General features: G+C 46.3%; 4 non-coding genes across 4 annotated transcripts; all 4 read right to left on the bottom strand.

Moving 5' to 3' along the window:
• Positions 1 to 4,188: 4,188 nt before the first annotated feature.
• On the bottom strand, positions 4,189 to 4,261 carry trnak-cuu (transfer RNA lysine (anticodon CUU)). The gene has a single exon. It is a non-coding gene; the product is annotated as a tRNA-Lys (tRNA).
• Positions 4,262 to 4,737: 476 nt separating this feature from the next.
• trnal-caa (transfer RNA leucine (anticodon CAA)) lies at positions 4,738 to 4,844 on the bottom strand. The gene is made up of 2 exons: positions 4,807 to 4,844; positions 4,738 to 4,782 (listed from the first exon to the last, which is right to left on the bottom strand). It is a non-coding gene; the product is annotated as a tRNA-Leu (tRNA).
• A 2,630-nt stretch (positions 4,845 to 7,474) lies between these two features.
• Positions 7,475 to 7,547, bottom strand: trnak-cuu (transfer RNA lysine (anticodon CUU)). Its single transcript has one exon. It is a non-coding gene; the product is annotated as a tRNA-Lys (tRNA).
• A 3,213-nt stretch (positions 7,548 to 10,760) lies between these two features.
• Positions 10,761 to 10,833, bottom strand: trnak-cuu (transfer RNA lysine (anticodon CUU)). Its single transcript has one exon. It is a non-coding gene; the product is annotated as a tRNA-Lys (tRNA).
• Positions 10,834 to 15,172: the final 4,339 nt, after the last annotated feature.

Raw genomic sequence — 15,172 nt, 5'->3', positions numbered from 1 at the left:
AAGTCATTAGGTTGTTATTCTCTAATTCAATCAACATACTCGAGGTGTTCTTGAGGAAAGTCTCAATTTGTTGCAATACTCACCTTTGTCTCAGCTGGAAAGGACCGTCAGTCGGGACTTTGCGCAACTTATGACAGTGTAATTAAGTGAGTGAAGCTCTTGTTTGTGAGTTTAGTGGGTTTCAGTTGGATTGTTGGTTAGATGATCGATATTGTTTGGCAAAACGTTTGTACGGGTAGCCAAGTCTGGCTGCAGTTGCAGCTGGATTTTCTAAATTGCTACTTTTTCGAAAACCTCAGCATCCATCGTAGGGCTTGCAGCCTTTTGTTACGCTTATGCACAGTTTGAGAAAGCTGATTGGAAACATGGTTACGTGTATAAACGACAACAAAATTGCGGTACTCCGACTGGTATCTAGTCGGGTAAAGTCGGTTTCCATATCCCAATTTGTGAAATCACCTCCCCTGAGAAAGCCGACTGTAATTTGGCTACTTTACTGTGTGTAATTGCAGGAAGTGACTTTCATTTTCAGCTGTACAAGAAATCAAGGTTTTGTGGAGTTTTAATGTTGGTCCCAGATCTTATCCAGTGTGGCCGTATTAAAAGCACCACACATAACGTGGGGCTAGAACCCACGACCCTGAGATTAAAACTCTCATGCTCTACTGCCTGAGCTAGCTGGGCCTCAAAGAGGACCCTGAAAAGACCCTTTGACCTTCAATGAAGCAACATATTTCCAGGCGCCTTTGAGCAAAGTCCCACTTTGTTTCAGCAATCGCTCTTACATCAGCTGCAACTATTTAGCCAGTTGTTTTCTGCAACTTCCTCCAGACAGTAAGTCTTAGGCTTGGAGTATATTGCTTTGAACTAACCGTTTGTCCTCATTCTTGATCCTGTCCATCCTCGTTACTCCCAAAGAGAACCTCAACATCTTAAGCTCTGCTACCTCCAGCTCTGCCTCCTGTGTTTTCTTTAGTGCCGCTGTCTCTAAGCCGAAGAACATCGCTGGTCTCACCACTGTCTTGAGACGGTGGCTTCCTTTCATTCTCGCTGACACTCTTTTATCACACAACCCACCTGACACTTTTGTCCACCCGTTCCAACCTGATTGCAGTCGCCTCTTCATCTCTTTTCCACACTCTCCGTTGCTCTGAACCGTTGACCCTAAGTACTTAAAGTCCTGCACCTTCTTCACCTCTGCCCCCTGTAACCTCACCGTTCCACCTGGGTCCCTCTCATTGACACACATCTCAGTTTTCCAGAGCAGACCTCCATCTCTCTAGATTTTCCTCCACCAGCTCCCTGTTCTCACTACAAATCACAATGCCATCCGCAAACATCATAGTCCACGGAGATTCCAGTCTAACCTTATCTGTCAGCCTGTCCGCCACCAGAGCAAGGAAGAAGGGGCTCAGAGCCGATCCTTGATGCAGACCCACCGCCACCTTGAACTCCTCTGTCACATCTACAGCACACCTCACCACGGTCTTACAGCTTTCATACATGTCCTCCATCACTGTAACATACTTCTCTGCCACTCCAGAATTCCTCATACAATACCACAGCTCCTCTCTCGGCACCCTGTCATACGATTTCTCTAAGTCTACGAAGACACAATGCAACTCCCCATGACCTTCTCTGTATTTCTCCATCGGCATCCTCAAAGCAAATACTTCATCTGTTGGACTCTTTCTAGGCATGAAACCATATTGCTCACCTCTGCCCTTAGCCTAGCTTCCACTACTATTTCCCACAACTTCATTGTGTGGCTCATCAACTTTATTCCTCTGTAGTTGCCACAGCTCTGCTCATCTCCCTTGTTCTTAAAAATGGGCACCAGTACACTTCTCCTCGATTTTCGATTTTCTGAATTGCTACTTTTTCGAAAACCTCATCATCCATCGTAGGGCTTGCAGCCTTTTGTTACGCTTATGCACAGTTTGAGAAAGCTGATTGGAAACTTGGTTACGTATATAAACGACAACAAAATTGCGGTACTCCGAGTGGTATCTAGTCGGGTAAAGTCGGTTTCCATATCCCAATTTGTGAAATCACCTCCCCTGAGAAAGCCGACTGTAATTTGGCTACTTTACTGTGTGTAATTGCAGGAAGTGACTTTCATTTTCAGCTGTACAAGAAATCAAGGTTTTGTGGAGTTTTAGTGTTGGTCCCAGATCTTATCCAGTGTGGCCGTATTAAAAGCACCACACAAAACGTGGGGCTTGAACCCACGACCCTGAGATTAAAACTCTCATGCTCTACCGCCTGAGATAGCCGGGCCTCAAAGAGGACCCTGAAAAGACCCTTTGACGTTCAATGAAGCAACATATTTCCAGGCGTCTTTGAGCAAAGTCCCACTTTGTTTCAGCAATCGCTCTTACATCAGCTGCAACTATTTAGCCGTTTGTTTTCTGCAACTTCCTCCAGACAGTAAGTCTTAGGCTTGGAGTATATTGCTTTGAACTAACCGTTTGTCCTCATTCTTGATCCTGTCCATCCTCGTTACTCCCAAAGAGAACCTCAACATCTTAAGCTCTGCTACCTCCAGCTCTGCCTCCTGTGTTTTCTTTAGTGCCGCTGTCTCTAAGCCGAACAACATCGCTGGTCTCACCACTGTCTTGAGACGGTGGCTTCCTTTCATTCTCGCTGACACTCTTTTATCACACAACACACCTGACACTTTTTTCCACCCGTTCCAACCTGATTGCAGTCGCCTCTTCAACTCTTTTCCACACTCTCCGTTGCTCTGAACCGTTGACCCTAAGTACTTAAAGTCCTGCACCTTCTTCACCTCTGCCCCCTGTAACCTCACCGTTCCACCTGGGTCCCTCTCATTGACACACATCTCAGTTTTCCAGAGCAGACCTCCATCTCTCTAGATTTTCCTCCACCTGCTCCCTGTTCTCACTACAAATCACAATGTCATCCGCAAACATCATAGTCCACGGAGATTCCAGTCTAACCTCATCTGTCAGCCTGTCCGCCACCAGAGCTATGAAGAAGGGGCTAAGAGCCGATCCTTGATGCAGACCCACCGCCACCTTGAACTCCTCTGTCACATCTACAGCACACCTCACCGCGGTCTTACAGCTTTCATACATGTCCTCCATCACTCTAACATACTTCTCTGCCACTCCAGAATTCCTCATACAATACCACAGCTCCTCTCTCGGCACCCTGTCATACGCTTTCTCTAAGTCTACGAAGACACAATGCAACTCCCCATGACCTTCTCTGTATTTCTCCATCGGCATCCTCAAAGCAAATACTTCATCTGTTGGACTCTTTCTAGGCATGAAACCATATTGCTCACCTCTGCCCTTAGCCTAGCTTCCACTACTATTTCCCACAACTTCATTGTGTGGCTCATCAACTTTATTCCTCTGTAGTTGCCACAGCTCTGCTCATCTCCTTTGTTCTTAAAAATGGGCACCAGTACACTTCTCCTCCAGTCCTCAGCCCTCCTTTCACTCTCCAAGATCTTGTTAAACAAACTAGTCAGAAACTCTACTGCCACCTCTCCTAGACACTTTCATACCTCCACAGGTATGTCATCAGGACCCGCTGCCTTTCCACTCTTCATCCTCTTCAACGTCCTCCTCACTTCACTCTTACTAATCTTGGCTACTTCCTGCTCCACACCAGTCACCTCTTCTACTCTTTGTTCCCTTTCATTTTCCTCATTGATTAACTCTTAAAAAGTTCTCCTTCCATCTTCCCATCACAATCCTGGCACCTGTCAATTTATTTCCATCCTTATCATTAATCACCCTAACCTGCTGCACATCCTTCCCATCTGTGTCTCTTAGTCTGGCCAACCTGAACAAATCCACCCCTCCCTCTTTAGTGTCCAACCTAGCATACAAGTCCTCATATGCTTTTTGCCACCTCTACCTTCACCTTACGCTGCATCTCCCTGTACTCTTGTCGACTCTCTTCAGTCCTCGCAGTGTCCCACTTCTTCTTAGCTAACCTTTTTCTCTGTATACACTCCTGAAGTTCCTCGTTCTGCCGCCAAATCACCTTGTCCACTTTCCTCTTTCCAGATGACACACCGAGTACCCTCGGTGTTCCCTATGAAAGTCCCCCAGTGACTTTCATTTTCAGCTGTACATAAAATCAAGTTGTTCTGCAGTTTTTGTGTTGGTCCCAGATCTTCTCCAGTGTGGCCATAATCAAAAAAGACCCCGCCCAACATGGGGCTTGAACCCACGACCCTGAGATTAAGAGTCTCATGCTCTACCGACTGAGCTAGCCGGGCCGCTAAAAGGACACCTGAAAAGACCCTTTGACCCTCAATAAAGCAACATTTTTCCAGGCGTGTTTAAGCAAAGTCCCACTCTGTTTCAGCAATCAATTTTAGATCAGCTGCAACTATTTAGCCGTTTGTTTTCTGCATCTTCCACCAGACAGTAAGTCTTAAGCTTGGAATAAATTGCTTCGAACTAATCGTTTGCATGCACATCATGGCCACCTCACTTGACGTGAGTTGATGTGGAGGGTCAGTTGTGCGCGTGGTCAGAAATTACTGCCAGGAGTGCCCGAGGTGCATTCTCGTAAGAATGTTGCGGCAGCATTATCTCAGCAGCACAATGGTATATGGTAGAGAAGGATTATGCAATAGTGTTGCCATGTCTTTTGCTTTGTGCAACAAAAGACAATCACGAGTTGTTAAAGTTTTCAAAGTTGTTCAATACAAATATGTCTAAATCATTAGCAACATGCAGATAAAAGTAATGTCAGGAGTGGGATTTGAACCCACGCCTCCACTGGAGACCAGAAGTCCCTTTGGGGAAGGAGTTCTTCCTTGAGTCTGGCGCCTTAGACCGCTCGGCCATCCTGACAGCCGTTGGTGGGCGCCGACTCTTTAGGACAGTGGAAGTAAGTCATTAGGTTGTTATTCTCTAATTCAATCAACATACTCGAGGTGTTCTTGAGGAAAGTCTCAATTTGTTGCAATACTCACCTTTGTCTCAGCTGGAAAGGGCCGTCAGTCGGGACTTTGCGCAACTTGTGACAGTGTAATGAAGTGAGTGAAGCTCTTGTTTGTGAGTTTAGTGGGTTTCAGTTGGAGTGTTGGTTAGATGATCGATATTGTTTGGCAAAACGTTTGTACGGGTAGCCAAGTCTGGCTGCAGTTGCAGCTGGATTTTCTGAATTGCTACTTTTTCGAAAACCTCAGCATCCATCGTAGGGCTTGCAGCCTTTTGTTACGCTTATGCACAGTTGGAGAAAGCTGATTGGAAACATGGTTACGTGTATAAACGACAACAAAATTGCGGTACTCCGACTGGTATCTAGTCGGGTAAAGTCGGTTTCCATATCCCAATTTGTGAAATCACCTCCCCTGAGAAAGCCGACTGTAATTTGGCTACTTTACTGTGTGTAATTGCAGGAAGTGACTTTCATTTTCAGCTGTACAAGAAATCAAGGTTTTGTGGAGTTTTAATGTTGGTCCCAGATCTTATCCAGTGTGGCCGTATTAAAAGCACCACACATAACGTGTGGCTCGAACCCACGACCCTGAGATTAAAAGTCTCATGCTCTACCGCCTGAGCTAGCCGGGCCTCAAAGAGGACCCTGAAAAGACCCTTTGACCTTCAATGAGCAACATATTTCCAGGCGTCTTTGAGCAAAGTCCCACTATATTTCACTAATCGCTCTTAGATCAGCTGCAACTATTTAGCCGTTTGTTTTCTGCAACTTCCTCCAGACAGTAAGTCTTAAGCTTGGAGTATATTGCTTTGAACTAACCGTTTGTCCTCATTCTTGATCCTGTCCATCCTCGTTACTCCCAAAGAGAACCTCAACATCTTAAGCTCTGCTACCTCCAGCTCTGCCTCCTGTGTTTTCTTTAGTGCCGCTGTCTCTAAGCCGAAGAACATCGCTGGTCTCACCACTGTCTTGAGACGGTGGCTTCCTTTCATTCTCGCTGACACTCTTTTATCACACAACACACCTGACACTTTTGTCCACCCGTCCCAACCTGATTGCAAACGCCTCTTCACCTCTTTTCCACACTCTCCGTTGCTCTGAACCGTTGACCCTAAGTACTTAAAGTCCTGCACCTTCTTCACCTCTGCCCCCTGTAACCTCACCGTTCCACCTGGGTCCCTCTCATTGACACACATCTCAGTTTTCCAGAGCAGACCTCCATCTCTCTAGATTTTCCTCCACCTGCTCCCTGTTCTCACTACAAATCACAATGTCATCCGCAAACATCATAGTCCACGGAGATTCCAGTCTAACCTCATCTGTCAGCCTGTCCGCCACCAGAGCAAGGAAGAAGGGGCTCTGAGCCGATCCTTGATGCAGACCCACCGCCACCTTGAACTCCTCTGTCACATCTACAGCACACCTCACCGCGGTCTTACAGCTTTCATACATGTCCTCCATCACTGTAACATACTTCTCTGCCACTCCAGAATTCCTCATACAATACCACAGCTCCTCTCTCGGCACCCTGTCATACGCTTTCTCTAAGTCTACGAAGACACAATGCAACTCCCCATGACCTTCTCTGTATTTCTCCATCGGCATCCTCAAAGCAAATACTTCATCTGTTGGACATTTTCTAGGCATGAAACCATATTGCTCACCTCTGCCCTTAGCCTAGCTTCCACTACTATTTCCCACAACTTCATTGTGTGGCTCATCAACTTTCTTCCTCTGTAGTTGCCACAGCTCTGCTCATCTCCCTTGTTCTTAAAAATGGGCACCAGTACACTTCTCCTCCAGTCCTCGGCCCTCCTCTCACTCTCCAAGATCTTGTTAAACAAACTAGTCAGAAACTCTACTGCCACCTCTCCTAGACACTTTCATACCTCCACAGGTATGTCATCAGGACCCGCTGCCTTTCCACTCTTCATCCTCTTCAACGTCCTCCTCACTTCACTCTTACTAATCTTGGCTACTTACTGCTCCACACCAGTCACCTCTTCTACTCTTTGTTCCCTTTCATTTTCCTCATTGATTAACTCTTAAAAAGTTCTCCTTCCATCTTCCCATCACAATCCTGGCATCTGTCAATTTATTTCCATCCTTATCATTAATCACCCTAACCTGCTGCACATCCTTCCCATCTGTGTCTCTTAGTCTGGCCAACCTGAACAAATCCACCTCCCCCTCTTTAGTGTCCAACCTAGCATACAAGTCCTCATATGCTCTTTGCCACGTCTACCTTCACCTTACGCTGCATCTCCCTGTACTCTTGTCGACTCTCTTCAGTCCTCGCAGTGTCCCACTTCTTCTTAGCTAACCTTTTTCTCTGTATACACTCCTGAAGTTCCTCGTTCTGCCGCCAAATCACCTTGTCCACTTTCCTCTTTCCAGATGACACACCGAGTACCCTCGGTGTTCCCTATGAAAGTCCCCCAGTGACTTTCATTTTCAGCTGTACAAGAAATCAAGTTGTTCTGCAGTTTTTGTGTTGGTCCCAGATCTTCTCCAGTGTGGCCATAATCAAAAAAGACCCCCCCCAACGTGGGGCTCGAACCCACGACCCTGAGATTAAGAGTCTCATGCTCTACCGACTGAGCTAGCCGGGCCGCTAAAAGGACACCTGAAAAGACCCTTTGACCCTCAATAAAGCAACATTTTTCCAGGCGTGGTTAAGCAAAGTCCCACTCTGTTTCAGTAATCACTTTTAGATCAGCTGCAACTATTTAGCCGTTTGATTTCTGCATCTTCCTCCAGACAGTAAGTCTTAGGCTTGGAATAAATTGCTTCGAACTAATCGTTTGCATGCACATCATGGCCACCTCACTTGACGTGAGTTGATGTGGAGGGTCAGTTGTGCGCGTGGTCAGAAATTACTGCCAGGAGTGCCCGAGGTGCATTCTCGTAAGAATGTTGCGGCAGCATTATCTCAGCAGCACAATGGTATATGGTAGAGAAGGATTATGCAATAGTGTTGCCATGTCTTTTGCTTTGTGCAACAAAAGACAATCATGAGTTGTAAAAGTTTTCAAAGTTGTTCAATACAATTATGTCTAAATCATTAGCAACATGCAGATAAAAGTAATGTCAGGAGTGGGATTTGAACCCACGCCTCCACTGGAGACCAGAAGTCCCTTTGGGGAAGGAGTTGTTCCTTGAATCTGGCGCCTTAGACAGCTCGGCCATGCTGACAGCCGTTGGTGGGCGCAGACTCTTTAGGACAGTGGAAGTAAGTCATTAGGTTGTTATTCTCTAATTCAATCAACATACTCGAGGTGTTCTTGAGGAAAGTCTCAATTTGTTGCAATACTCACCTTTGTCTCAGCTGGAAAGGGCCGTCAGTCGGGACTTTGCGCAACTTATGACAGTGTAATTAAGTGAGTGAAGCTCTTGTTTGTGAGTTTAGTGGGTTTCAGTTGGATTGTTGGTTAGATGATCGATATTGTTTGGCAAAACGTTTGTACGGGTAGCCAAGTCTGGCTGCAGTTGCAGCTGGATTTTCTAAATTGCTACTTTTTCGAAAACCTCAGCATCCATCGTAGGGCTTGCAGCCTTTTGTTACGCTTATGCACAGTTTGAGAAAGCTGATTGGAAACATGGTTACGTGTATAAACGACAACAAAATTGCGGTACTCCGACTGGTATCTAGTCGGGTAAAGTCGGTTTCCATATCCCAATTTGTGAAATCACCTCCCCTGAGAAAGCCGACTGTAATTTGGCTACTTTACTGTGTGTAATTGCAGGAAGTGACTTTCATTTTCAGCTGTACAAGAAATCAAGGTTTTGTGGAGTTTTAATGTTGGTCCCAGATCTTATCCAGTGTGGCCGTATTAAAAGCACCACACATAACGTGTGGCTCGAACCCACGACCCTGAGATTAAAAGTCTCATGCTCTACCGCCTGAGCTAGCCGGGCCTCAAAGAGGACCCTGAAAAGACCCTTTGACCTTCAATGAGCAACATATTTCCAGGCGTCTTTGAGCAAAGTCCCACTATATTTCACTAATCGCTCTTAGATCAGCTGCAACTATTTAGCCGTTTGTTTTCTGCAACTTCCTCCAGACAGTAAGTCTTAAGCTTGGAGTATATTGCTTTGAACTAACCGTTTGTCCTCATTCTTGATCCTGTCCATCCTCGTTACTCCCAAAGAGAACCTCAACATCTTAAGCTCTGCTACCTCCAGCTCTGCCTCCTGTGTTTTCTTTAGTGCCGCTGTCTCTAAGCCGAAGAACATCGCTGGTCTCACCACTGTCTTGAGACGGTGGCTTCCTTTCATTCTCGCTGACACTCTTTTATCACACAACACACCTGACACTTTTGTCCACCCGTCCCAACCTGATTGCAGTCGCCTCTTCACCTCTTTTCCACACTCTCCGTTGCTCTGAACCGTTGACCCTAAGTACTTAAAGTCCTGCACCTTCTTCACCTCTGCCCCCTGTAACCTCACCGTTCCACCTGGGTCCCTCTCATTGACACACATCTCAGTTTTCCAGAGCAGACCTCCATCTCTCTAGATTTTCCTCCACCTGCTCCCTGTTCTCACTACAAATCACAATGTCATCCGCAAACATCATAGTCCACGGAGATTCCAGTCTAACCTCATCTGTCAGCCTGTCCGCCACCAGAGCAAGGAAGAAGGGGCTCTGAGCCGATCCTTGATGCAGACCCACCGCCACCTTGAACTCCTCTGTCACATCTACAGCACACCTCACCGCGGTCTTACAGCTTTCATACATGTCCTCCATCACTCTAACATACTTCTCTGCCACTCCAGAATTCCTCATACAATACCACAGCTCCTCTCTCGGCACCCTGTCATACGCTTTCTCTAAGTCTACGAAGACACAATGCAACTCCCCATGACCTTCTCTGTATTTCTCCATCGGCATCCTCAAAGCAAATACTTCATCTGTTGGACATTTTCTAGGCATGAAACCATATTGCTCACCTCTGCCCTTAGCCTAGCTTCCACTACTATTTCCCACAACTTCATTGTGTGGCTCATCAACTTTCTTCCTCTGTAGTTGCCACAGCTCTGCTCATCTCCCTTGTTCTTAAAAATGGGCACCAGTACACTTCTCCTCCAGTCCTCGGCCCTCCTCTCACTCTCCAAGATCTTGTTAAACAAACTAGTCAGAAACTCTACTGCCACCTCTCCTAGACACTTTCATACCTCCACAGGTATGTCATCAGGACCCGCTGCCTTTCCACTCTTCATCCTCTTCAACGTCCTCCTCACTTCACTCTTACTAATCTTGGCTACTTACTGCTCCACACCAGTCACCTCTTCTACTCTTTGTTCCCTTTCATTTTCCTCATTGATTAACTCTTAAAAAGTTCTCCTTCCATCTTCCCATCACAATCCTGGCATCTGTCAATTTATTTCCATCCTTATCATTAATCACCCTAACCTGCTGCACATCCTTCCCATCTGTGTCTCTTAGTCTGGCCAACCTGAACAAATCCACCTCCCCCTCTTTAGTGTCCAACCTAGCATACAAGTCCTCATATGCTCTTTGCCACGTCTACCTTCACCTTACGCTGCATCTCCCTGTACTCTTGTCGACTCTCTTCAGTCCTCGCAGTGTCCCACTTCTTCTTAGCTAACCTTTTTCTCTGTATACACTCCTGAAGTTCCTCGTTCTGCCGCCAAATCACCTTGTCCACTTTCCTCTTTCCAGATGACACACCGAGTACCCTCGGTGTTCCCTATGAAAGTCCCCCAGTGACTTTCATTTTCAGCTGTACAAGAAATCAAGTTGTTCTGCAGTTTTTGTGTTGGTCCCAGATCTTCTCCAGTGTGGCCATAATCAAAAAAGACCCCCCCCAACGTGGGGCTCGAACCCACGACCCTGAGATTAAGAGTCTCATGCTCTACCGACTGAGCTAGCCGGGCCGCTAAAAGGACACCTGAAAAGACCCTTTGACCCTCAATAAAGCAACATTTTTCCAGGCGTGGTTAAGCAAAGTCCCACTCTGTTTCAGTAATCACTTTTAGATCAGCTGCAACTATTTAGCCGTTTGATTTCTGCATCTTCCTCCAGACAGTAAGTCTTAGGCTTGGAATAAATTGCTTCGAACTAATCGTTTGCATGCACATCATGGCCACCTCACTTGACGTGAGTTGATGTGGAGGGTCAGTTGTGCGCGTGGTCAGAAATTACTGCCAGGAGTGCCCGAGGTGCATTCTCGTAAGAATGTTGCGGCAGCATTATCTCAGCAGCACAATGGTATATGGTAGAGAAGGATTATGCAATAGTGTTGCCATGTCTTTTGCTTTGTGCAACAAAAGACAATCATGAGTTGTAAAAGTTTTCAAAGTTGTTCAATACAATTATGTCTAAATCATTAGCAACATGCAGATAAAAGTAATGTCAGGAGTGGGATTTGAACCCACGCCTCCACTGGAGACCAGAAGTCCCTTTGGGGAAGGAGTTGTTCCTTGAATCTGGCGCCTTAGACAGCTCGGCCATGCTGACAGCCGTTGGTGGGCGCAGACTCTTTAGGACAGTGGAAGTAAGTCATTAGGTTGTTATTCTCTAATTCAATCAACATACTCGAGGTGTTCTTGAGGAAAGTCTCAATTTGTTGCAATACTCACCTTTGTCTCAGCTGGAAAGGGCCGTCAGTCGGGACTTTGCGCAACTTATGACAGTGTAATTAAGTGAGTGAAGCTCTTGTTTGTGAGTTTAGTGGGTTTCAGTTGGATTGTTGGTTAGATGATCGATATTGTTTGGCAAAACGTTTGTACGGGTAGCCAAGTCTGGCTGCAGTTGCAGCTGGATTTTCTAAATTGCTACTTTTTCGAAAACCTCAGCATCCATCGTAGGGCTTGCAGCCTTTTGTTACGCTTATGCACAGTTTGAGAAAGCTGATTGGAAACATGGTTACGTGTATAAACGACAACAAAATTGCGGTACTCCGACTGGTATCTAGTCGGGTAAAGTCGGTTTCCATATCCCAATTTGTGAAATCACCTCCCCTGAGAAAGCCGACTGTAATTTGGCTACTTTACTGTGTGTAATTGCAGGAAGTGACTTTCATTTTCAGCTGTACAAGAAATCAAGGTTTTGTGGAGTTTTAATGTTGGTCCCAGATCTTATCCAGTGTGGCCGTATTAAAAGCACCACACATAACGTGGGGCTAGAACCCACGACCCTGAGATTAAAACTCTCATGCTCTACTGCCTGAGCTAGCTGGGCCTCAAAGAGGACCCTGAAAAGACCCTTTGACCTTCAATGAAGCAACATATTTCCAGGCGTCTTTGAGCAAAGTCCCACTTTGTTTCAGCAATCGCTCTTACATCAGCTGCAACTATTTAGCCAGTTGTTTTCTGCAACTTCCTCCAGACAGTAAGTCTTAGGCTTGGAGTATATTGCTTTGAACTAACCGTTTGTCCTCATTCTTGATCCTGTCCATCCTCGTTACTCCCAAAGAGAACCTCAACATCTTAAGCTCTGCTACCTCCAGCTCTGCCTCCTGTGTTTTCTTTAGTGCCGCTGTCTCTAAGCCGAAGAACATCGCTGGTCTCACCACTGTCTTGAGACGGTGGCTTCCTTTCATTCTCGCTGACACTCTTTTATCACACAACCCACCTGACACTTTTGTCCACCCGTTCCAACCTGATTGCAGTCGCCTCTTCATCTCTTTTCCACACTCTCCGTTGCTCTGAACCGTTGACCCTAAGTACTTAAAGTCCTGCACCTTCTTCACCTCTGCCCCCTGTAACCTCACCGTTCCACCTGGGTCCCTCTCATTGACACACATCTCAGTTTTCCAGAGCAGACCTCCATCTCTCTAGATTTTCCTCCACCAGCTCCCTGTTCTCACTACAAATCACAATGCCATCCGCAAACATCATAGTCCACGGAGATTCCAGTCTAACCTTATCTGTCAGCCTGTCCGCCACCAGAGCAAGGAAGAAGGGGCTCAGAGCCGATCCTTGATGCAGACCCACCGCCACCTTGAACTCCTCTGTCACATCTACAGCACACCTCACCACGGTCTTACAGCTTTCATACATGTCCTCCATCACTCTAACATACTTCTCTGCCACTCCAGAATTCCTCATACAATACCACAGCTCCTCTCTCGGCACCCTGTCATACGATTTCTCTAAGTCTACGAAGACACAATGCAACTCCCCATGACCTTCTCTGTATTTCTCCATCGGCATCCTCAAAGCAAATACTTCATCTGTTGGACTCTTTCTAGGCATGAAACCATATTGCTCACCTCTGCCCTTAGCCTAGCTTCCACTACTATTTCCCACAACTTCATTGTGTGGCTCATCAACTTTATTCCTCTGTAGTTGCCACAGCTGTGCTCATCTCCCTTGTTCTTAAAAATGGGCACCAGTACACTTCTCCTCGATTTTCGATTTTCTGAATTGCTACTTTTTCGAAAACCTCATCATCCATCGTAGGGCTTGCAGCCTTTTGTTACGCTTATGCACAGTTTGAGAAAGCTGATTGGAAACTTGGTTACGTGTATAAACGACAACAAAATTGCGGTACTCCGAGTGGTATCTAGTCGGGTAAAGTCGGTTTCCATATCCCAATTTGTGAAATCACCTCCCCTGAGAAAGCCGACTGTAATTTGGCTACTTTACTGTGTGTAATTGCAGGAAGTGACTTTCATTTTCAGCTGTACAAGAAATCAAGGTTTTGTGGAGTTTTAGTGTTGGTCCCAGATCTTATCCAGTTTGGCCGTATTAAAAGCACCACACAAAACGTGGGGCTTGAACCCACGACCCTGAGATTAAAACTCTCATGCTCTACCGCCTGAGATAGCCGGGCCTCAAAGAGGACCCTGAAAAGACCCTTTGACCTTCAATGAAGCAACATATTTCCAGGCGTCTTTGAGCAAAGTCCCACTTTGTTTCAGCAATCGCTCTTACATCAGCTGCAACTATTTAGCCGTTTGTTTTCTGCAACTTCCTCCAGACAGTAAGTCTTAGGCTTGGAGTATATTGCTTTGAACTAACCGTTTGTCCTCATTCTTGATCCTGTCCATCCTCGTTACTCCCAAAGAGAACCTCAACATCTTAAGCTCTGCTACCTCCAGCTCTGCCTCCTGTGTTTTCTTTAGTGCCGCTGTCTCTAAGCCGAACAACATCGCTGGTCTCACCACTGTCTGGAGACGGTGGCTTCCTTTCATTCTCGCTGACACTCTTTTATCACACAACACACCTGACACTTTTTTCCACCCGTTCCAACCTGATTGCAGTCGCCTCTTCAACTCTTTTCCACACTCTCCGTTGCTCTGAACCGTTGACCCTAAGTACTTAAAGTCCTGCACCTTCTTCACCTCTGCCCCCTGTAACCTCACCGTTCCACCTGGGTCCCTCTCATTGACACACATCTCAGTTTTCCAGAGCAGACCTCCATCTCTCTAGATTTTCCTCCACCTGCTCCCTGTTCTCACTACAAATCACAATGTCATCCGCAAACATCATAGTCCACGGAGATTCCAGTCTAACCTCATCTGTCAGCCTGTCCGCCACCAGAGCTATGAAGAAGGGGCTAAGAGCCGATCCTTGATGCAGACCCACCGCCACCTTGAACTCCTCTGTCACATCTACAGCACACCTCACCGCGGTCTTACAGCTTTCATACATGTCCTCCATCACTCTAACATACTTCTCTGCCACTCCAGAATTCCTCATACAATACCACAGCTCCTCTCTCGGCACCCTGTCATACGCTTTCTCTAAGTCTACGAAGACACAATGCAACTCCCCATGACCTTTTCTGTATTTCTCCATCGGCATCCTCAAAGCAAATACTTCATCTGTTGGACTCTTTCTAGGCATGAAACCATATTGCTCACCTCTGCCCTTAGCCTAGCTTCCACTACTATTTCCCACAACTTCATTGTGTGGCTCATCAACTTTATTCCTCTGTAGTTGCCACAGCTCTGCTCATCTCCCTTGTTCTTAAAAATGGGCACCAGTACACTTCTCCTCCAGTCCTCGGCCCTCCTCTCACTCTCCAAGATCTTGTTAAACAAACTAGTCAGAAACTCTACTGCCACCTCTCCTAGACACTTTCATACCTCCACAGGTATGTCATCAGGACCCGCTGCCTTTCCACTCTTCATCCTCTTCAACGTCCTCCTCACTTCACTCTTACTAATCTTGGCTACTTACTGCTCCACACCAGTCACCTCTTCTACTCTTTGTTCCCTTTCATTTTCCTCATTGATTAACTCTTAAAAAGTTCTCCTTCCATCTT

Source organism: Channa argus, unplaced genomic scaffold (genome assembly GCF_033026475.1).
Source record: "Channa argus isolate prfri unplaced genomic scaffold, Channa argus male v1.0 Contig093, whole genome shotgun sequence".
Taxonomy (NCBI): domain Eukaryota; kingdom Metazoa; phylum Chordata; class Actinopteri; order Anabantiformes; family Channidae; genus Channa; species Channa argus.
The sequence above is the reverse complement of the archived record's forward strand: the minus strand, read 5'-3'. Positions and strand labels throughout refer to the sequence as shown.